This window comes from Ambystoma mexicanum, chromosome 2q (assembly GCF_040938575.1).
Source record: "Ambystoma mexicanum isolate Mex_15411 chromosome 2q, UKY_AmexF1_1, whole genome shotgun sequence".
NCBI classification, from domain to species: Eukaryota; Metazoa; Chordata; class Amphibia; order Caudata; family Ambystomatidae; genus Ambystoma; species Ambystoma mexicanum.
This window is the reverse complement of record NC_090924.1, coordinates 1,432,797,819-1,432,820,687: the sequence shown is the minus strand read 5'-3', so window position 1 is coordinate 1,432,820,687 and position 22,869 is coordinate 1,432,797,819.

Sequence of the window (22,869 nt, the reverse complement as noted above, 5' to 3'; positions counted from 1 at the left end):
TAACTGCCCCAGGAAGGGTTATCTGAACGGGATTGGCTGATGGTGCTGGCATCGAGGGCACGCTTCCCAGCAATGGTGCATGCCCTGCTTGTGACTGGAGAAGTTGCCGGCTTAAATCATCAGTGCGTTCTTTGGCTACTATCAGCTCTCTCCTCAGGGTGTTGGTCTCCTGCCTGGCTGCATGTACTTCGGAATGTAGCTGCCCCAACATGTGGGCTAACTGGTCGGTTTCTGATGTTTCCATGACACCCAGGTGGATTTTAATGTGAGGCGTTGTGTTCTGTAACGCTCACCTGATATCCACGGGGACGTTACTCAGCCTGTTCTGACCTCTTACGACCTCGAACCCTTCCCTGGGGTCTACTCGACTGGAGACTGGGCCTGAAACACAGGATTGGTAGAGTTTAACTCCCTATTGTCTCTGTGTGTTTGAACCCCTTCTTCCCCGGGGTCCAACCCTTCCCTTTGATCCACAGCTCACCTTTTTTTCTTGGAAAGTGTGCTCTCCATCCTGCTTTCAGCGCAGGGGCGCGTTGATTGATGCAGGCTCGTTGCTGCCTAGTTACTTCACTGGCAAGAGTCCGACAGGTAAGTATAATGAGTCTTTTGAACAGTTCTCTAACTTCGTTCCTTTCCTTGCTTAGATGATGGCCGGCATCCGGGGATGGTGACGTGCTGCTGAGATGAGTAGCGCTGAAGGTGAGTGAGAGCGCGATGCACGATGCAACCCTTTCGTATTTGTATTGAACTGAGTTATTTTTCTGTGTCTTTTAGGTGCCGCACCGTTTTCAGCGTGGATGCCGGTTATGAAGAAGAAATGCGGTGAGTAAGCGCGGTATGTGGCGCCTCTAGATGTTTCCACGCTAACCTGGAGTGTCTTTTTCCTCTTGCAGATGGATGAGAAGTTCCGGATACAGAGTTCCCCCAGATTGGCTGGGATTCAGGTAAGCGTTTGAAGCTCGTACAGTCTTTAAAAATAAGCGAAGATTTGCTGAATGCTTACTAATGCCTTTTTTCTGTTCTTTTCCCTTTCCTTAGGAAGCGGTGTGCCGGGATGGGAATGACACTGCCCGCAGAACAGAAGGAGCGATGAATGATGGGCAGAAGCGCTGCAAGATAAGGCTGTTCCTAACGGTGTTCTTATTCTTGCAGGAGTTGAGCGCAGAAGATGCAGGCCTACTGGAGACCGATCCGAACATGGTGAGTGTCATGCTGCAGGTGCAGAAAACACAAAGCATGTTTCTCAGCGGGTGTGGCTTAAATAGTCTCTGATTATCCCAGGTGTCTCTGGGCTGACCCACACCCAAAAGACTAGACTGCACATGCAGTTCATGGAACCGAAATATATGGGGGCATTCATCTTGTCCCCATCAATGCACTACAAGTCCAAACCCCAATGTTATCCTATGGGAGTGAGTGAATCTGGTGCCACAAGCGCCAAGTCTGACTCCAAGTGGGTCTTTGGAGGGATGGAGAGGCCCTTGAGGGCCATGTAGGTGATTGTGGCCTGGCTCAAGCCTGACATCTTGGAGGGCTGGGGACATGAGGGGCAGGAATCATGACAGCTTCCCCCTCTTCTTCCGTCTTGAGTCAGTTCTCTTCAAGTTCTGCAAACACTTCAGACTTTCCTTCCCTCTTCTTCCTTTTCTCTCTCCTGCCTGTGCTAATCTCCCACAGTCGCTGTGATTGGCGGCCTGGGCCCTTAAGAGTCCTATTGGGTCCTGGTCTTCCGCCCAATCGCCAACTGCATCCGCTCTACCTTGCATTTTCCTTCGGGCCGTTTCTGCCCAGTGGTGTTCCTTAGGTCTGCACTTTTTGATTTGGCTGCTGACCTTCCTCTTAACAGGTGGTCATAGCTTCACACTTACCTGTTGCCACTGCAATGGGCATTCTGGCACTACCCCCCCTGGGGAGGCCCTCCTACACTTACCCCAACCCCTTTCCTTTCTCTCTCTCTTTCTCTCTGCACTTGCACACTCTGAATGTCACAAGGCCTAGTAGGACCGCTGTTGTAATTTGTTTTTCATTGTCATTTTCTTCCATTGTCAAGTTTTGCTCCCTTGTCCCTTTCCCTTTTGACTTGTGGCGCTTTGAAACACTTGCCTAAGTGTAAGAGCACCTATAAATGCCCAATGAAATAAATACAATGCCAGCACTTCACTACTTCTGAAGGTGGCGGGCGGGGTATGCCCCAGTGGAATACCCATTCTATCCTTGGCCTTGCTGTCCTATCCCTGAACCGCCTGTTAGCCCTGACCTCCTATCCCCCCAGGCCTGTGCATCCAGCCTGACTCTCCCCGAAGGAAAGTAGAAACTCTAAGCTAGGGCCAAACACGTGAGAGCAACAAGGGCCCCCATCTCCAATTACTGCCCTGCTTTTACTCAAACTATTTTACATGCCTCTGACTAAATGTGAGTGGCGATACAGGTGAAAGACTACTCAGACCAATTCTCAAATTACCTGAATACTCTGGGCCCTGAAGTGACATCCCAGTCTGATGATGTCATCGACCCCAGCACCATGAGCATCAGGTGAAGGGGCCGCCCCACCCACTTCACCACCGCACCCGATCTGCCCAATGACAATGCAGCTTGTCATTGGATGGGGCTTTAGTGCCACCTATATGCGAAACTATTGTATTAAGGTAAATGAAGTGAGAAATGTCATTTGAGGAGGGACACAAAACCTATAGGCATTGTTTAGGTATTTGCCCATCCATTGACTGCCCATAATCATTCTAATCCCTATGGCCATTCCCACCCAGTTCCTGCCCCTCCCCGCCCAAAATACCTCCTCATGGGAACTCTTTGAGCTCACTTTATTCAAGCCTTACCATCAAACTTTGCAATCGAAGGGCCTGCTAGTGGTTTTTCAAAGTAGTCTTCTAAGAGTTAATGTCTTAATTGAAGTTGTAAACACCCTACTGATGTACTAAAATGTCTTGACGAGGTCCAGATTTACCCACTCTATTTGTAAGCACTATGCGTGTCCATCACAGAAGTCTTGTTTAAACAAGCATTGGCAAATCCAACAGTTTTGACTTGTGTTTAAATATTTTCCAGGCACTGCTATTAGAAGCCCATGTACTTACACCATTTTGCATCAACATAAAGGTGTACCTCTGTGTGTTTCTCAAGGAAATAAGCTTTGGGATAGATCCTTCAATTATGGCTGTCTTTCTCTTGGTACTGGGCCTTCTCAGTTATAGATCCCAGAGGTAACCACGTGTATGTACTCCAAAACTTGCACATTTAAACAACTAGTCTAAACATAAGGGGGTGGGGCTATATATGTATAGGGTATGACATATGGTAACTGTCCAAAAAAAACTCAAACTAAGAGTTAACCATGATTTTGATATCTACTTTTGGGGATATCATAAAACTTACACTTTTCTGAACTTGACAAACAATGAAAATACATGAAATTACATAAAATAGTCTTGAAAAAATTATTCATAAATATGCATAAGGTAAATCAAAAAATCCTGATTAAATTAATCCAAAGCAATACATACCATGCATAATGAACGTGTGCAAACAAATGTACAAAATAAAAAACAATGAAAGCAAAAGAAAGCCAGTGGTTGTATCAGTCGTTCAGTACCTTCTCTTGTATAGGAGAGGTTCTTTAAGCCTGTACTAACCATTTATCCAAATGTCTCCTAATCTCCCATCACCTGAGTTGAATTGTTCAGGTGCTGGGCGACTGTAGCCTTAATGTATGCCACAGGTCGCTGATCCTAAAATTCCCAAAATAGGATAGGGGAGACTGTTGAAACCTGTAACCTGTCTTAGTTAGTCTAAAGAAGGTTGCCAGGAGCGTTCATTAATCCTGTAAACTGCCTATGTTAGTGCAGAGAAAGTTGTCCGGGTCTTTGTGCTTCCTTCACGGAGGTCCAGTTAAAGACAAGCTTTGGCAAAGCCAACAGTTTTGGCTTGTGTATAGTTGCCAGACGCTGCTATTAGAAGCCCATGTACTTACAACATTGTGCACCTACCACCATCAATATTTAGTTAATACAACTTCTGGAGTGCCTGGTAAGTGCCTTTCCCATGCCTACCCAAAGCCCAACCTGTTGGCATTGCCAATGCCTGTTTTCAGTGCTGTGAGAGCCACACCATTCTGACATGCTCGTTGTGGCCCTTTGAGGCGGCTAAATCAAGCATTCTACTCGGTTCTTAATAACATAAATCCATTGGCCCGTGGTTCTGAAAAGCTGCTGATTCAGTTCGCAGATGAAGGCCTCTCCCTCCCTTCCCCATCCTCCCCCCTGCTTGCTAGTGGGCTGGCGAGCTGTCTTTCTCCTCCTCATTCCTCCCAACTGCCTATCACAGGGGGGAGGCCCTTTTCTCCTCTACTCATCCTCAAACACTGCCTGCCACAGGTATTGAAGGGCTATCTCTCCCATCCTCATCCTCGCTGTCTATCACAGGGATTTGGAGGGCTGTTTCTCCTGTACACATCCTCAAACACTGCCTGCCACAGGGATTGGAGGGCTCTCTCTCCCATCCTCATCCTCAAACACTGCCTGTCACAGGATCAGGAGGGCTATCTCTCCTACCCTCATCCTGAAACACTGCGTGTCACAGGGATTTGGAGGGCTATCTCTCCTTTCTCATCCTCAAATACTGCCTGTTCCAGGGATTTGGAGGGCTATCTCTCCTATCCTCATCCTCAAACACTGCTGTCACAGGGATTTGGAGGGCTATCTCCCCTTTCTCATCCTAAAACACTGCCTGTCACAGGGATTTGGAGGGCTATCTCTCCAATCCTCATCCTCAAACACTGCCTGTCGCCTGTCACAGGGATTTGGAGGGCTATCTCTACCATCCTCAAATACTGCCTGTCACAGGATCAGGAGGGCTATCTCTCCTACCCTCATCCTCAAACACTGCCTTTCACAGGGATTTGGAGGGCTATCTCTCCTATCCTCAAACACTGTCTGTCACTAAGTCGCAGTCTTCAAACCAGCGACTGTATTCCGAGATGTGATTAAAATGTGCCGACAACGCATGATATGCCCTGTAGTGCGCCTGCGTCCAGGAGTCGCCATGACAACGGCGCCACGGCCGCCCTGCCCTGTTGGCCCGTGCACCATTGGGGAACCTATTAGACAATTCGGGGTCCGTTGTCACTCTTCCTAAGAGTCCCATGGGTGGCGGAGGAGGTGAACGGGTCACTCTCTAAAACAATCCGAGAGTGACCCACGGGCAACGCCCTTCGTCTCAGTGCCCTTCGGGTATCGGGGCACAGACCCCTGACTCCACACGGCTGGTGGTGAGGGTCAGGGGAGCTAGGCCCCTCCCTTAGAGAGAAATCTTGTATGGAACACAAGGCATCGGGCCAGGCCCCCACTGACCTTCTGTGCCCCCTCGAGCCCTCCAAGGCCCTGCCAGGGCTGGAACTGTCAGTCAGCGCATCTGAAGGCCCCCTCTCTACCGCCTTGGGGTAATTGGGAGGTGGGTTTGCTCTCTGGAGACCCGTCACCTCCCGCCTTCATTGGATCAGAGACACGCACAGAGTGACGCGGACAGAGGGCCGGCGGTGTGGTCATCGCCCCCACCTAATCCACATACCCAGATCCTGGGTGGTCTCCAGCCCAATCTGGGCTTACCCCACTAATGGCCTACGTACACGTATTTAACTAGGAATATACAGTTGTGTTATGTTATTTTTAAATATGGTACCATCAAAATCAGGACGGGTAAAAGTCCTTCATTCAATGACTAAAGACCCACGACACATAGACTCCCCCACCCCCACCAGGAGAATACACGGCTTGAATTCGAAAGTGCATTTTATTTACACAGCTCGACTTTGTCACAGCATTGCGGTTGTTGTCTATAATGCACCTGTAATTTTTGTTGTTGTAATACTCTGCCTTTTCTTTTCATTTTATTTGTATACAGTTGTACAACTTTTAAAAAGAATTCAGTTCATCCATTCACATCTCAAAACAGTACATCTAATAGTAATCAAACTATTCCTATAAGATGTTCCTTAATGAAAACAGTACATCAAGAATGGCAACCATCTTCTCCCAAATGGTGATTGCAGCCTTCCTGATTCCCATCCATGACAATGACCCACACCTCAGCAGGCGAAAGTGAGGATTGAAGGCCTGCCCCCTCACTGCAGCGAGACAAGAGCCTCACAGTCCTCACAGTCCATTGGCAAGTGTTTGCTGGATTCGGTACAGCCTCCTCCACATAATCCGCGAGATCGGTCACAGCGAGGAATATTAGACCAGGCCCCAGTGATTTCAAGAGATTTTACACTATTGATATGATATGGCATTTATAACGCGCCTATACACAAGTGTCTCAAGGCGCGACGGGGCAAGGAAGGGGGAACAGAGGGAGGACAGAGACAACAATCTTACTAGGCCAGGTGACATTGAGATCGCACAAGTGCAGGGCAGGGTGAGGGGAAAAGTGCCAGGGAAATGGTGTGGGGAGAAGTGCTGTACATGGGACCACATAAATAACAAGAAGTGCGGCCAATGGGTGGCAGGTGCAAGGATAAGTGCAGACAGCAAGTGTCCAAAGTGCTGGTAATGGGTCTGTAGGGATGCAGATACAGATCCAAGTGCAAGCGATGCCGGGGGGCAGTGCGGGTGTGTAATTGAGCCGGCAGGGACCTGGGCCCGAGATCAGAGGGTAGCCAGGTGACCAGTGCAGTTTCAGGCAGGAATCAGCAGGGGAGAGGAAGAGAGAAGGCAGAAGCAAAGAGGAAGGTCTTGCGGCACTTCCGGAACCAGAGATGGTTCTCCTCAAGTTTCGGAAAGGCAGGGAGGCTGTTCCAGACAGAAGCCCCAGTTGAAGAAAGAGATCTACCACCAACTCGTTGCTTGGAGAAGCAACTGACCCTGAGGGAGTTGGAGGCGGTGGAGCAAAGAGCTCGAGTAGGAAGGTATTTACGAAGAGAGAGTGGGAGGTATTGAGGCCCCAGGCCCCAGAAGGCCTTGTGGACAATGCAGAGGGTCTTGCACTTAATCCTTGCAGCCACTGAGAGCCAATGCAGAGATTTGAGAGCTGAAGAGATACGATACCAGGGCTTGAGGCCAAGGACAAGTCTCGCAGTCCTGTTCTGGATGAGTTGCAGAGGGCGGAGCGTAGAAGCAGGCAGATTTAGAAAGAGGCTGTTGCAGTAGTCCAGCCTAGAGAGAACCAGAGCTCTGGAGACAGTGAGCTTCTGGTGGAAGCTGAGGAAAGGGAGAATACCTCTGAGGAGGTGCAGCTGGTAGTGTGACTTCTAAGAAACGTCAGAGATGTGAGGAGAGCAGGAGAGTGTGGAATTGAAGATGAACCTGAGGTTCTTAGCCTCACAGGTGGGAGCAGGAAGAGGGCCAAGGGAGGCCTGCCAGAGAGTGACAGGGAAGGAGGGTGCAGGTGTGACGATGCGGCACATCACTCCTGGATAGCAGACAGACATTCAGAGATGAGAGAAGGAGAGGAAGTGGCAGAAGGGAGCTGAGTATCATTCGCTTAGCACTGGAAATTGGAGCAGAGAGCTGCAATGCGGTGTGCAAGAGGTGCCAGGTATTGGTTGAACAGCCAGGGAGAGAGTGTAGACCCCTGGGGAACACCTCAGGTAGAGAGTGAGATAGAGGAAAGGAAGGACCTGAGTTGTACCAGGGAGGGTCGATCAGAGAGGAAAGAGGTCAGCCAGACCAGGGTCTGATTGAAACCCAGGTTATCACTGAGACGATTGAGCATGATGACATGGTTGACCGTGTCAAAGAAGAGAGATCGAGTAAGATGAGGACAGAGGGGAGATTAGAATCGAGGTTAGAGAGCAGATCTATACAGATATTCAGGAGAGTAGTTCACGTGGTTCTGGCAGCTCTAAAGCCAGACTGATGGTCCTGGAGACAACCAACAGATTCAGTATGAAGATTAAGCTGGGAGATGGCCAGCTTTTCCAGGCGTTTTCCCAGGAAAGGAGTGATGGAGATCAGGCGATAGCTGGGCAGGAGGGGTCAGCTGAGGGTTTCTTGAGAAGAGGGTGCACAAGAGAGTGCTTCAGGGGGGAAGGGAAGGCTCCAGGGTGAAGGAGCGGTTGCAGAAGTCAGTCAGGGCAGGAGCAAGGGTGTCAATGTGGTCCTTGATGATTTTGAAAGAACAGGGAAGAACCTGTTTTGACGAGACATAGATCAGACTTGTCTAGAATCCTCATCAGGGGAGAAAAGAGGAAAGGCAGAGAAGGAGGGATGAGAGGTGGCCAAAGGGTAGCCAGAGGTAGAGCAGAGAGAAGGGGAGGAGGAGGAGAGGATGAGAGAGTGGACAGGATGTCCTGAGTGTTAGAGATGAAATGAGAAGCCAGGGCCGTGCAAAGGGCCTGGGAGGGGACAGGAGAGTTAGAGACTGCAGCAGGATTGGCCAGCTCCTTGCAGATTTTAAAGAGTTCGGCCGAGATGTTAGATGCCGCATAGACGCGGGCTTGGATGTGGGCTCTCTTCTTGGTGCAGACAGAGAGCTCGTATTTCCTTTGGAGCAGGCGGCTGGCCAGTTTGTCAGAGGATGCACAAGAAGCATGCAATTTCCTCTCAGCCATCCTGCACTTGCGTTTAAGGGTGACAAGCTCTGAGTCGTACAAGGAGTTGCAATTGGCTTTGGGCTTCAAGCGGATCCTCATGTCAGGGGCAAGGATATCAAGAGTATCAGAGATAGAAGAGTGGAGCATGAAGAGGGCTGTGTCAGGGTGTGAGTCAGCCAGCGGAGGAGGAGGGAGAGAATAAGTGGCAGCAAACATGCTTCATAGGTCGGATGACCGAGAAGGTAGGTGGCAGTGCTGGAATTTGCTTGGCCTGAGGGTTACAGCGGGAGAGATGGGAGGAGAGGAGAAAGTGATCACTCCAGGAGAGCTCAGTGGTGAGAGGGATAGTGAGAGGGAGGTCTGAGGAGATCAAATCAACCATAGTGTGCCCTGCAGAGTGAGTTGGGCAAGAGGGGAGAATAGAAATAGAGAGAAACAGTTGCAGGGGTCGCGAAAGAGTCCAGAGGAAGGACTGGAAGCATCCAGGTGGATGTTCAAGTCCCCAAGAAGGACGAGTTGAGTGGTCGAGGCCAGGAGGGAAGAGGAGAGGTGTGCCCACTCAGAGAGGAAGGAGGTGATCTGTCCAGGTGGGCAATAGATAGTAGCCATGGTAAGTGATTGGCCAGGAGAGAGAGAAAGCCTGCAGACAAGGCATTCGAAAGAGGAGTAGGCCTGCGTAGAAATGACAGAGGCAGAAATCGGGAAGATCAGGGCTACACCCCCTCTGGAACGGTTGGATCTGGGCGCAGAGAAGATCTTGTAGCCATCAGGGAGAAGAGTGTCAAAGCTCATGACAGAGTTTGCCGTGAACCATGTCTCAGGACATTGAGGTCAATTTCTTCCAGGAGGCGTCCGATGTCAGAGGAGTGTTTGAGAGCTCAGCGAGAGTTGAGAGTGGCAATATGGAGAAGGTTGCTATCCTTGAAAGACTTCCGGGGAGGGGTACAATCAGAGGTATGCCCTGCAGAGGTGTAGAAGGAGCCAGAGGGGGGGCAGACGAGGAATGATGAGAGGGCAAGGTAGCCAAGGAAGAGAAAGAGGGGGTAGGCAAGGAAGCCGAGGAAGGGAGAGAAGGGACAGCAGGGGAAGAAAGGAAATTGATTAGGCGCGGGAAGCATCTATCAAAGAGCAGAAGGTTGGCCTGAGGGCCTTGGACATCACGGTACCATTCAATTCAGGTATACATTAATGATGACCTTAGAGGAGTGGAAGGGGGCCAGGAGGGCCTCCCATCTGGTGCCACCATTAATGGGAGAAGTGAAAGGAGAAAGCACAGAGACCATATGAAGAGTCCATAGGTCTGGCGAGGGAAAGGCAATAAGGATGTTGGTGAGGGTCTGTTTGCAGGAAGCACTGGTATAGTTGTCAGCGATAGGGAGGCCTGTGTTGGAGACCAGGATGTCCTTTTTAAACTTCTTCCTTCCAGATTTAGTGAGGAGAGCAGGATAGTCGATAGAGAAGCAGTTTGAAAAGGTATGAGAAACAGAGAGCACCATGGAGTAGGTTGGGGGAGAGGAGAGAGGAAGAGGGGTGGAGGGGAAAAGTGGGGGGAGACACTAGGGGAAGACAAAAGGACGGGTGCAAGCAGATGAGATGAGAGAGAGGGACAAGACAATAGTAGACAATTTACTAAGGAGACAAGCGCTCAGATGCAAGAGCGGCAGAAACAATGCAGTCCGATAACAATCAGGTTACCAGGGCATCAAGAACAGAGCAGTAGCTAAAAAAGAGTACCTAGAGGAGGGTGGAGCACAGCATAACACTGAACAATGTGAAAAAGGACAGAGCGATCAGCAAATGTAAATCTGTAGGAAGGGAGAGTGCAGCGGAACACACAGCAATACAATGTAAGACAGGGCAGTCAGTGAGGAAAAAGTACAAAAACAATACAAAGCGCAGAGTACTGGACAAATGATGACCTAGAGGAGGGCAGAATACAACTGAACAAAAAGCAGTACAATGCAAACAGGGCAGTCAGAGCAATGTACAAGAGCAGAGCAGTTGACTATTGAATTTAATCTTAATGTACTCCCAAATCACATGATTTCCTACACAGCACTTGATGTAGCCAGGAACCATACTACGTGAGAGGTGAAATTCAAGAAAACCACCTGCCCGAGATTTACCCGCCGCCTATTCTTACAGTGCTCAACTGCCTCTAAGTCTAGGACTGATTTTATGTGGTTTTTACATTTGGGAAAAGGGCAATCTAAGATGTCATTAGGTTCTCTAGTCAATCATGTATTACCAAAACTCAACGTGTTCAATACATTGCTAGCTTGCATAAATGTTGTTCTGGATTAAGTGGTCTTATTTAAAAGACCCAACGCGGAGTCATCCATAGCAATATGCATTTTTCAGATAAGACATAAACAGCGTGTTCTCAGTTTAACATGAATAGAGGTGACGTTAAATTCTAGATACAGCATTTCAACAGGTACATCCCCACCTAATCGACGTAATCTTCTGAGATATTTCCCATGAAGCCTTATCATGCTCTCCACACAATTCAGCGCCCAGATCTCAGCACCGTAGAGAATAGATATGCTATCCATTTTTTGTATTACCAATATTACTTTGTTGTTAATTAGACTCATTTAATTTCAGTGCACTTGGAATATTTCGATCAAGGTTAGAACTGGGACGTATGTATCCAATCAAAGGGCATCCCTGGTGATGTACGGTGATATGTATCCAATCATAGGGTCTCCCTAGAGATGTACGGTGATATGTATCCAATCAGAGGGTGTCCCTTGAGATGTACTGTGATATTTATCCAATCAGATGGTCTCCGTGCAGATGTATGGTGATATGTATCCAATCAGAGGGTCTCCCTGGAGATGTACAGTGATATGTATCCAATTAGAGATTTGCCCTCGTAGTGTTTGGTGACATGTATCAACCAGAGGCTCTCACTGGAGGGGAGGTGTGTGGCCATATCTATCAATTAAACAGTCATCCTAGTGGTGCATGGTGATGTTTACCCATTCAGAGAGTCGTCCTGGTAGTGTATGGTGATGATTTTTTCCAATCAGCGAATCTCCGAAGACGTTTCTGGCAATGTTTAAGCAATCTAATGGTCTCTGTGGTAGTGTGTGGCTATGTGGACCAATCAGAGGTTCCCCATTGGGGTTTATGGCAATACTAATCAGATCAGAGAGGCAACCTGCCGGGTTTATGTCGATATCTAGCAATCAGAGGGTTTCCTAGATATGTGTGGTGATTTCTAGCAAATCTGAGACTCGTACTGGTGGTGTGTGGTGAAATGTATCAATCAGTGTCTCCCTAAAGATTTACAATGATATGTATCTAACCAGGGGGTCTCCATGGTGGTGTATTTTGATATGTATCAAATGAGAGGTTTTCACTGGAGGTATATGGTGATGTGTGTCAATCACAGGACCTCCCTAGTGGGATATAAAGACGTGCAAACAGAGAGTCGCCCTGGTGGTGTATAGTTATATTAGCCAATCAGAGGGTCTCTCTGGTGGAATATAGAGAGTCACCTTGGTGTTCTATAGTGATATGTGCCAATTTGAGAAGTGCTAGTATGCGTCTGGGCATAACAGCGGGTACAAAGATATGAATGGGGGCCATGTATTACACTTTAATATGATGGCTACGAAGGCTACCCATTGGATTTCTCTTAGAACAATTGTGAAGGTTAGTCAGTGTTTCGCACTTTAAAGAATCTGTTATTGTTAGCCCATGTACTACACATAGAAGAATGGTAAAGTTAATCCCTCTATTACACTTGAACTTATTGCAATTCTTCTATGTGTATTACATGGGCCAACCATAGTTGATTCTGCTAAGTGCGAGGCATTCGCTAACCTTCACAGATCTTCTAAGAGCAATACAGTAGCTAGCCTTCGCAATACTTTAAAGTGTGGGTAGCGGCTTCCTGGTGGTGTATAGTGATATGTGTGAATCAGAGAGTCACCCCGGCGGTCTATAGTGGACAGTATCAATCAGATGGTCTCCCTGGTGGTGTATAATGATGTGTGTCAATGAGCGAGTCTCTACAGAGGTGCATAGGGTTATGTTTGTTTGTTTGTTTGTTTATTCACTTTTTATGTGCACCAGACCCGTAGGTAACAGGGCACAGCAGTAGGAAAATGCAAGGCTTACATGGTTACAAAATATTCAAAATATACAATAAAGGCTTATATGATTAAAAAAATATGCAATGTACAAATATACAAGTTACAAAGAGACACAGAATTTAAATGAAAATATTAGGCGAGTGGGACTAAGCTGATCTAGGTACGGAGTTAGCCCAAAGGCTAGGAGACTAGGGGTCATTAGAGATGAGGTGTTTGATAGCATTTTTTCTGAAGTGTGGGTAGGGTTGGTCTGCTCTTAGGTCTTTAGTGGCAGTAGGTTCCCAAATTTAGCAGCCTTCACTGGGAAACTATTACCACCAATTGTGATAAGCCTGTATCTGGGTATAGCCAAGCAATTAACATTGCCAGCTCTAGTTGGTGTTACACTTCAGGCTTCCCCGTGGGCCTCCTTACAGAATACGTCTTCTTTACAAGCTCCTCTATGGACCAGATACAGGCTGCCATGGCACTTGTACAAACTGCGACGGATTCTGGGTCAGCTGACACGTCTTGTACGTGGAAGACGTACGGCAAGACACACCACCTTACGACTATAAAACCACTGTCTTCCAAGGGGCTTGTTGCTGCTAATTAGCGTTACAAGCTACACGCGGTTACGTCCGTTACCTATTCGTGTCTTCCCACACGATTCCTCATCTGAACTCCTGGTTTTGACCCTTGCCTGACTACTGGATTGGCTTGTCTCCTCCTCTATTCCTGTCGTACTCGTCTGGCCTTTTTGACTCGGAACGTTACTGGATCCGGCTCCCTTCTGTCTCTTGCGGTACTTCATTCCAGGTTGCCGCTTCTGCATACAGAACCAAAGCTGAGAACTTGCTGTCAACTATTCGTAACTTATTCTACATCTACTCTGGATACATGTATCCTCAGGTACATACTTAATTGGTAATTCCCATTTCTACTGCTATTTCTCTCCATGACTTGTTTGGATAATTGTCTCCTGTTGGATTCTGGGACATTGAGTGCTATCCTGTGAACTTGTCTTCAAGTGCATATAAACGCTCTGCAGAAACTGCACCAACCCGGCACTAGTGTGACCCTCGTGCCGTCCGGGGCTACTTCCCTATACTAACATTCCTGTTTGTTATTTTCTCCTTTCGTTGTCTTCTGTGTCCTGGATTCCTTTCCTCAAAATATCCTTTTTCAGGTTAGTTGTTTCTTTCCAATTCGATATATATATATATATAAGTTGGAACTGATACCTTAAAGGCTCTTTAGACCATTCCCACTCATTTTGTGTTATATTCCTTGTAGATCCACCCCGGGGAAGCTCCACTCCAATACCTGTCTAGGTAGTTTCCCATTTAATTCAACTGTTCTGATTATTTGCCTAAACTTCAACACTGTCTAATATCTTTGTATTCCTTTGCAGCATTGGTATTGGCGGTGTGTGTTCTCCCCGCTCTTTTATTCAATTGACACCTCTGTCTGTCCCAACTGAAACAGCAGAGAGGTATATTGTAGAAAAGAGCCCCTCTTTGAGGAAGCCTGAGTCTTGTACTCAGGGGAGCTGGGATGGAAGGCTGAATATCGATTCTTGTACCACCATCTTCTCCAAGGTCACTCCTCCTCATCTTCGGCCTATTTCAGAGTGGTGAGTAACAGAATTAGCAGCCACGTAAAATGTCCACGGAGGCCAGTGATGCTTTGACTCAAATCGTGCAAATGGCCACGGATCTACGGACCGACTTGACCAATGCACAAGAGGCACTGCGCCAACGTATGAACGCCATTCAGGCCTTGGTTACCACACCAGCGCCACAGATGGCCGGTGCTGGTGTTACAGCATCAGGTTCAGGGTTTCAACCTCCACAGCAGGAATCAAATCCGATCATGCTTACAACCCAGTTCCCACTAGCTCCTCCTGAAGCTTCCTAGGCGATCCTAAACAATACCGAACATTCATTAACCAATGCAAATTGCATTTTTTGTGCCGTCCCGCTTCTTTTCCAACCTCTACAACTAAAGCGGCTTTTGTCTTGTCACATTTAGGAGGCACTGCAGCCGCATGGGCTAACCCATTGTTAGAATTCAATAATCATGTTCTCTACAATTGTGATGCCCTTCTTGCTATGATGAGTAAAGTATTTGATACACGTTATACTACTCACGCTACTGACTTGGAACTCTTAAAGCATCGACAAGGGAACAATTCTTTATTGGTTTATTTGGCCCGGTTCAATCAGTTGGCAGCAGAGACTGACTGGCCTGAATAAAAGAAAACAGCCGTCTTCTATCAAGGCCTCTCAGATGAACTAAAGGACATCCTCTCCACTGTTCCTGTAGTCCCCACGGCATTCGGGGAACTGCTAGATTTAGTCCTTCAGATTGATGCCCGTAAATCCGAAAGACGTGGTGAAAAGAAACTAGCATTGTTTAGCATGGTTTCAGCCGAGGCCTCGTCTTCTTTACTTCCTGCGCCAGAGCCTATGCAGATTGGTGTGGTTGGACCACTTACCTCTGCTCAACAAGAATATCGTAGATCACACAATCTCTGCATGTACTGTGGGGCCTCTGATCACTTATTGCCTGAATGTCCCAAAAAGCCCAAAAGAAAGGCGGGAAATGCCAGATCCCAACAGTAGATAGAGTACATATGTCGGGAAATTCACCTTTGGACTCTACATTACAGAATCCAAGTCATCAAGTCCGCCTACCTGTTACATTTTCAATAAATCAAGGTGTTTCATTCCAGACAACAACCGTGATTGATTCAGGTGCAACAGGTAATTATGTTGATCAATGCTTTGCCTCTATGTCAAGAATACTACTGGTTCACAAAGCTATACCTGAAACAGTGAATGCAGTGGACGGTTCAATTCTTGTTTCAGGAATGGTAACTCACCAAACGGTTCCATTACATATGAGTACCAATGAAGGCCATACTGAAGAGATATCATTCGATATTATCAAAGCACCAGCCTACAAAGTCATTCTGGGTATCCCATGGTTGAAGCTTCATAACCCTGCCATCGACTGTTCGACATCTCACATTCAGTTCCCTTCCAATCCAATATATGCAATACCCAATGTACTACATTACTTGGTATTACCCAGGATAGTCCGGTCAGGGCACTGGTTTCTCCTACTATGCATATTGAAACTGTTTCTAAAAATGTTGTCCCTGTGGTACCCTCTCAATATGCAGATTACGCAGATGTCTTTGACAAAGGGATGGCGGAGACTCTACCTCCACATAGAGCCTATGATTGCCCAATAGACCTAATACCAGGAGTAAAGATACCATCCAGCAGAGTGTATTCCCTCACTCTCAAAGAAGATGAAGTACTTAAAGATTATATAGACAAGGCCTTAGCCATGGGATTCATTCGTCCATCCAAATCACCAATTGCATCACCACTTTTCTTCGTTCCTAAGAAGGAAGGAGATTTACGTCCCTGTATTGATTATCGTGCTTTCAATGCAGCAACCATTAAACACCAGTACCCTCTTTCTCTGATCTCTGTCCTCCTTGATCAATTGGGATCTTCCAAAGTATTTACTAAACTCTATCTCAGAGGAGCTTATAATCTCGTCCGTATGAGAGAGGGGTTGAATGGAAGACCGCTTTCAAAACACGTTACGGTCTATTTGAATACCTTGTCATGCCCTTTGGGTTATGTAATGCCCCTGCCACCTTTCAGGCATTCATGAATGATTTGTTTTATGACATCCTTGATCATTTTGTTGTGGTCTACCTGGATGACATTTTGATCTATTCACAAAACCAGGAAGATCACGAAAAACATGTCAAAACAGTGCTCCAACGCCTGAGAGATAACAAATTGTTTGTAAAAGCCAAAAAGTGCATATTTCATGCCTCAGAGGCGTAATTTCTGGGATATGATCTTACCAACCATGGGGTGCGCATGAGGCAGTCCAAAATTAGTGCTATCCAGGAATGGCCTGTGCCCAATTCAGTCAAGTCTTTACAATCATTCCTGGGATTTGCAAACTTTTATAGACGCTTCATCAATGGTTTTTCTGAAATCTCTGTACCTCTTGCCTCTCTGACAAGTGCCAAGGCGCCATTTGTATGGTCTTCAGAAGCTCAGAAAGCTTTTGATCAATTAAAATCAGCCTTCACTTCCGCCCCTGTCCTCAAACATCCTGATCCCGAGCTTCCTTTTTTTGTTGAAGCTGACGCTTCGGGTTATGCTCTTGGGGCGGTGTTGTCACAAACCTGTCCTCATTCGGGCGAGATCCATCCTATTGCCTACTTCTCTCGTTAATTGACAGCTTATGAAAGAAATGATTCCATCACGGAACGCAAACTCTTAGCCATCAGAGACGCGTTCTTGGAATGGAGACATCTTCTTCTGGGGGCTAAACACCTTGTAACAGTATACTCGGATCACTGCAGTCTGTTGGCCTTCAAATCTATGAAATGTCTTACAGCTAGACAGGCGCGGTGGCATTTATTCTTTTCACAGTATCAATTTATTATCACTTACCGTCCTGCTAAAGCTCAAGTTTCGGCTGATACTCTCTCTCGCCTGCATGCGGATGGCCAGTCCCAACAGATCGAAGCACTTCCTCTCCTACCGAACAAAGTTGTTTGTGGTTGTTCGGTTCAGCCCTCTTTGCGTTCAATCATCCTTGATTGGGTCTCAACCCATCCAAAAGAGATCACTGACTTCAATCTGGAAGTAATTCAGGGAATGCCATTCATTCAAGGGCGCATCTATATACCCTCAGGTCAAGCTAGAGCTTTAGCGCTCCAGTGGTCTCACGATTCTTTGATTGCTGCACATCCAGGAAGTCAAAAGACTCTTGAAGCTTTACGGCGTTGGGTCTGGTGGTCTTCCATGGTTCGTGATGTAAAGGACCACATTTTGACTTGTTCCATATGCACTCAGTGTAAAACCTCTAGAGCCAAACAAGTAGGCTTGTTACAACCTCTTCCTGTTCCGTACAAACCTTGGCAGATGCTGTCAATGGATTTCATTGTGGAACTTCCTGATGTTCAGGGCCTTGACACCATTTGGGTGATTGTTGATTATTTCACAAAATATGCATTGTTCATACCTTGCTCTGGCTTGCCTGTGGCTCCGGAATTGGCGAGACTGTTCTTGACGAATGTGTTCCGTTTCTTTGGATTACCCTCGGTTATTGTTTCCGACCGTGGTACACAATTTACGTCACAATTCTGGAAGGCTCTTACAGTTTCTCTCGGTATTGAGGATAGGTACTCCTCGGCTTACCATCCTCAGACGGATGGGCAGACTGAGAGAACTAACGCTACTATCGAACAGTACCTACGCTGTTTATGCCTTCAGTTCCAACAGTCTTGGTTTACTTCTCTGCCTTATGCAGAGTTTGCATATAACAACTCTATGCATACATCAACTGGGGTTTCTCCCTTTTTTGCCCTGTATGGTGGTAATCCTAGGGCACTCCCACTTGATCCGGTATTGCCGGCCGTTAATCCAGCAGCAAGAGATTTTATATGAGATCTCGATAAGATTCATCGGGATGTACGCTGTAATTTACTCCGAGCTCAAGATCGTGCCAAGAAGTATGCCGATGTGCATCGATCACCTGCACCAGTCTATCGGAGTGGCATGAAGGTGTGGTTGTCGTCCCGTAATTTGCGAATTGCAGGCAAACACTTGCTTCTGCCCAAATACGTGGGACACGATGCCATTATTGATGTTATCAATCCCGTGGTGGTCAAGCTCTCCCTGCCGCTCTCATGGCGGATACATCCAGTCTTTCACGTCTCCCTGGTCAAGCCTTTCATCCAAGGGACCCGTCTGCCTACACGTCCCTCACCAATCTTGGTGGATGGAGAGGAGGAGTATGAGGTCTCGTGTATCCTGACTGCAGAGTATGTAGGGGTACGTTGTTCTACCTTGTGGATTGGAAGGGGTATGGGCCTCAGGACCGTACATGGGAGCCTCTATCCAATTTACATTGTCTGGATCTTCTGAGGAGTTTCCATTCCGCCAGGGGGTTGCCGGAGTCTTTGGGGGAGGATGCTGTTACACTTCAGGCTTCCCCGCGGGCCTCCGTACAGAATACGACTTCTTTACAAGCTCCTCTATGGACCAGATACAGGCTGCTATGGCGCTTGTACAAAACTGCGATGGACACCGGGTCAGCTGACACATCTTGTACATGGAAGATGTACGGCAAGACACGCCCCCTTACGACTATAAAACCACCGTCTTCCAAGGGGCTCGTTGCTGCAAATTAGCGTTACAAGCTACACGCGGTTACGTCCGTTACCTCTTCGTGTCTTCCCACACGATTCCTCATCTGAACTCCTGGTTTTGACCCTTGCCTGACTACTGGATTGGCTTGTCTCCTCCTCTATTCTTGTAGTACTCGCCTGGCCTTTTTGACTCAGAAGGTTACTGGATCCGGCTCCCTTCTGTCTCTTGCGGTACTTCATTCCAGGTTGCCGCTTCTGCATACGGAACCAAAGCCGAGAACTTGCTGTCAACTATTCGGAACTTATTCTACATCTACTCTGGATACATGTTTACTCAGGTACATACTTAATTGGTAATTCCCATTTCTACTACTATTTCTCTCCACGACTTGTTTGGATATTTGTCTCCTGTTGGATTCTGGGACATTGAGTGCTATCCTGTGAACTTGTCTTCAAGTGCATAAAAACGCTCTGTTGAAACTGCACCAACCTGGCACTAGTGCGACCCTCGTGCCGTCCGGGGCTACTTCCCTATACTAACATTCCTGTTTGTTATTTTCTCCTTTCGTTGTCTTCTGTGTCCTGGATTCCTTTCCTCAAAATATCCTTATTCAGGTTAGTTGTTTCTTTCCAATTCGATATATATATATAAGTTGGAACTGATACCTTAAAGGCTCTTTAGACCATTCCCACTCATTTTGTGTTATATTCCTTGTAGATCCACCCCGGGGAAGCTCCACTCCAATACCTGTCTAGGTAGTTTCCCATTTAATTCAACTGTTCTGATTATTTGCCTAAACTTCAACACTGTCTAATATCTTTGTATTCCTTTGCAGCATTGGTATTGGCGGTGTGTGTTCTCCCCACTCTTTTATTCAATTGACACCTCTGTCTGTCCCAACTGAAACAGCAGAGAGGTACATTGTAGAAAAGAGCCCCTCTTTGAGGAAGCCTGAGTCTTGTACTCAGGGGAGCTGGGATGGAAGGCTGAATATCGATTCTTGTACCACCATCATCTCCAAGGTCACTCCTCCGCATCTTCGGCATATTTTGAAGTGGTGAGTAACAGTTGGTCTGAGAGAGATTCTTCTATGAAGTTTATCTGTAAGGTAGCTGGGGGCAGCGTTATTTAGAGCTTTGTGGGTCAGTGATAGCGTCTTTAGCTATATTTTGTTACCAGTAGACAGCCATTTATGTTGGCGTCTAATGGAGTAGATACGGGTTCTTTTGTTTATGCCGAGTGCTGCTCTCAAGGCATTATTTTGTAATGTTTGGAGCCTCCTGATGGTGATTTTATTAGCACCACTGTATAGGGCATTACAGTAGTCAATTCTGGATAGTATTAAGGCTCTGGCCAGGATCAAACAGCTGTCGTTAGAGAGGAATGGCTTGCCAGCTCTTATCAGCTTGCAAGTGTAGGCCGTGGTGGAGGCCAGGGATTTTACATGTGTCAATCAGAGGGTCTCCCTAAAGGTGCATAGGGTCATGTGTCAATCGGAGGGTCTCTCTGGAGGTGCATGATGATTTCCAATCAGAGGCTATCCCTGGTGGTTTATTGTGCTTTCCTTCTGGAGGGTAGCTGCATTTTTATAGGGTGCCTTCCACGTTTTTAAGCCGTATTTCCGTTCTAGTCTTCCGGCTACATTATAATCTATAGCCCCTCCCCTGCCAACCGCATACACTTGCAGACATAAGATGGGCCATCATAGGTAGCTGCTGTGTAGAAATAACACACCTAGAGTCAAGGCTCTCTTTCTACAAAAGAGGCCCAGCAATGTCCTATACTTATACCGTTAGTATTGCAATCATCCAGCTTCTGCATGCTACACTGAGCAAGCTTCATCCACTGCAAGGCACAGTTATGCATTTCCCCCCAACTATCTGGTATATGTACCCGAAGGCAGAGGAACGAGAGATGCACTTCACTCCTAGACCCTTCCTCACCATGGTTGAAGCATCGCAGATGTGAGAAACGTCACTCGCTCAGACAGCCATTTAAACCGTACCTGATCGACAACATGGAGGAGATGCAGTTTTTGTCAATTAAACACGTTGACGGACTGTAACCTCCAAGAAACTGATGACATCACCACTGACATCACCATCATCACTGACATCATGCGTTAGACATGAAGCATATAGACATACATGCACGAAGCTACACAAACACTTTGAGTGTATTGTAGTTTATTGTAGATAGATACGAAACAAATGCTTATGACTCACTACTGTTAGAGGACCGACATACTTACACCAGTAAATGTTAAGCTACACTGAAACAGCAAGACGTCTAAGAATACGTACAACTAGCCTGCTCATGCTTAATTGCGACTAACATGAACAGCCATAAGAACAAAGATGGATGCCATAGGTGTATTGTAGTGAAGGGAGAAGCAAGGTGAATCTCAGAATACAGGGGAAGGCAGACAGCCTGCTCCAGCTAAAGCAGACAGACAGCGCTTTCAGTGCAGACACTGTGTGCAGCTTTTCCAAGGATGATCAGAGACTGAACGTTTCCAGTTTACCCCGGCGATAAGACACTTGCAAGGAATATGGTCTAAAAATCCTCAAAATTACAAGCAGGAGAGCTCCATTTTGTTTTCCCTACACACGTGACCTGGAAGAGTAGGACAATGCCTTTTCCATCAGGATAAATGGAGGGAAGCTGTTCCCATTGATCCAGAGGTGGGAAGATACAATTACTATACAGGTTCAAAAGCTGGATGTTCGTTCACAGGGCTTAGGCAATCAGAGATGACAACATGTTGGGAACATACCGCAACTTGATGATCGTTCCCATTACCTTGAATTGTTTCACTGAGCATGGTAGCTGTGCAGGGTCTGAACTCTGGGAAAACAGAATCTGTCCAATCCTTAGCTCTTTTATTTTAAGGCACACTATGTTGCAGGGACCAATCATGTCTCTACTAACCCCTATGCATTACATATATAGTTTTCCTAAACAGACTATTTCCGTTCCTTGATAGGTTTTGGGCATGCAACTTGTTTTTGTGATGTCATTTACAGTTAAATCGATGTGACACACGTTGGGAGGATGAGCGCTTTCGGAGACGAGATGCTCTTCAATTGCGATCCCTATCATTTTGATTGATAATAAAGACAGTTAACTCTGCCCTATGGCTGAGTCTTGCGTTCTTGCGGCTGGGATTTTTTGGGGACCCAAGCCCTCCTTCTGGTAATCGGGGTAGCTGCTAAGAGAGCCCCTGGTGCTCCCTTATGGTATGCAGTTCACTGTCACTATCTGCATGCTTCACAGAGCAAGTTTCATCCCCTGCCAGCCACAGTAAGTAGCTCCTTGCCACTATCTAGTAAATGTAGAATGCAGCTTCTGCATGCTACACGGATCAAGCCTCATCCCGTGCCAGGCACAATAAGCAGTTCCCTGCCATTATCTGGTATATGCAGGGCCGGACTGGGAACCAAAAGAGGCCCTGGAAAATGTTGTCAAAGTGGCCCAATAATTTGCTGAACGAGCGAGCATAGCGCGTGAGCCCAACACACTGTGCATTAGACAGGCCACGAGACACCCGGTCCCGCACCAAAAGGGTGTTAGGAAACCTGCTATTATTAAGAGTAGGAGATTGAAATTAACAGGAAGAAGGAACACCTGCCCTCCCCTGCTTCCAAGATGGTGCCAACTGAAGGGTATTTCTAGGCACTTTAAAAGGGCTAGGGTCAATCCCCAGGCCATGAACAAGTCCGGTGTTGTCTTCCCCTGGACCTTCCTCTGGTTCTGTGTTAACTGACTCGTAGCTTGGGTCCTTTGTTGGGCCAAAGCACAGGTAGGCAAATACGAGCTGAGGCTGTTAGGGAAAATGGGCACCGTGAAATCAATGCCAACTGCTTAGTGCTTCTGGGGCCCCTGGCCATGGCACGGTTGTCCCCCATCCCCTCTCCAAGCCTAGCCCTGGGCTCTGGCAGATGTAGGCCCCCAGGGTGTGTGGTAGTCACTAGTCACATTCTGTGAAGATTTTCATTGGATCTGCTATTTGCTCTCACTCTAACTGGCTTTGTGAGGGAAG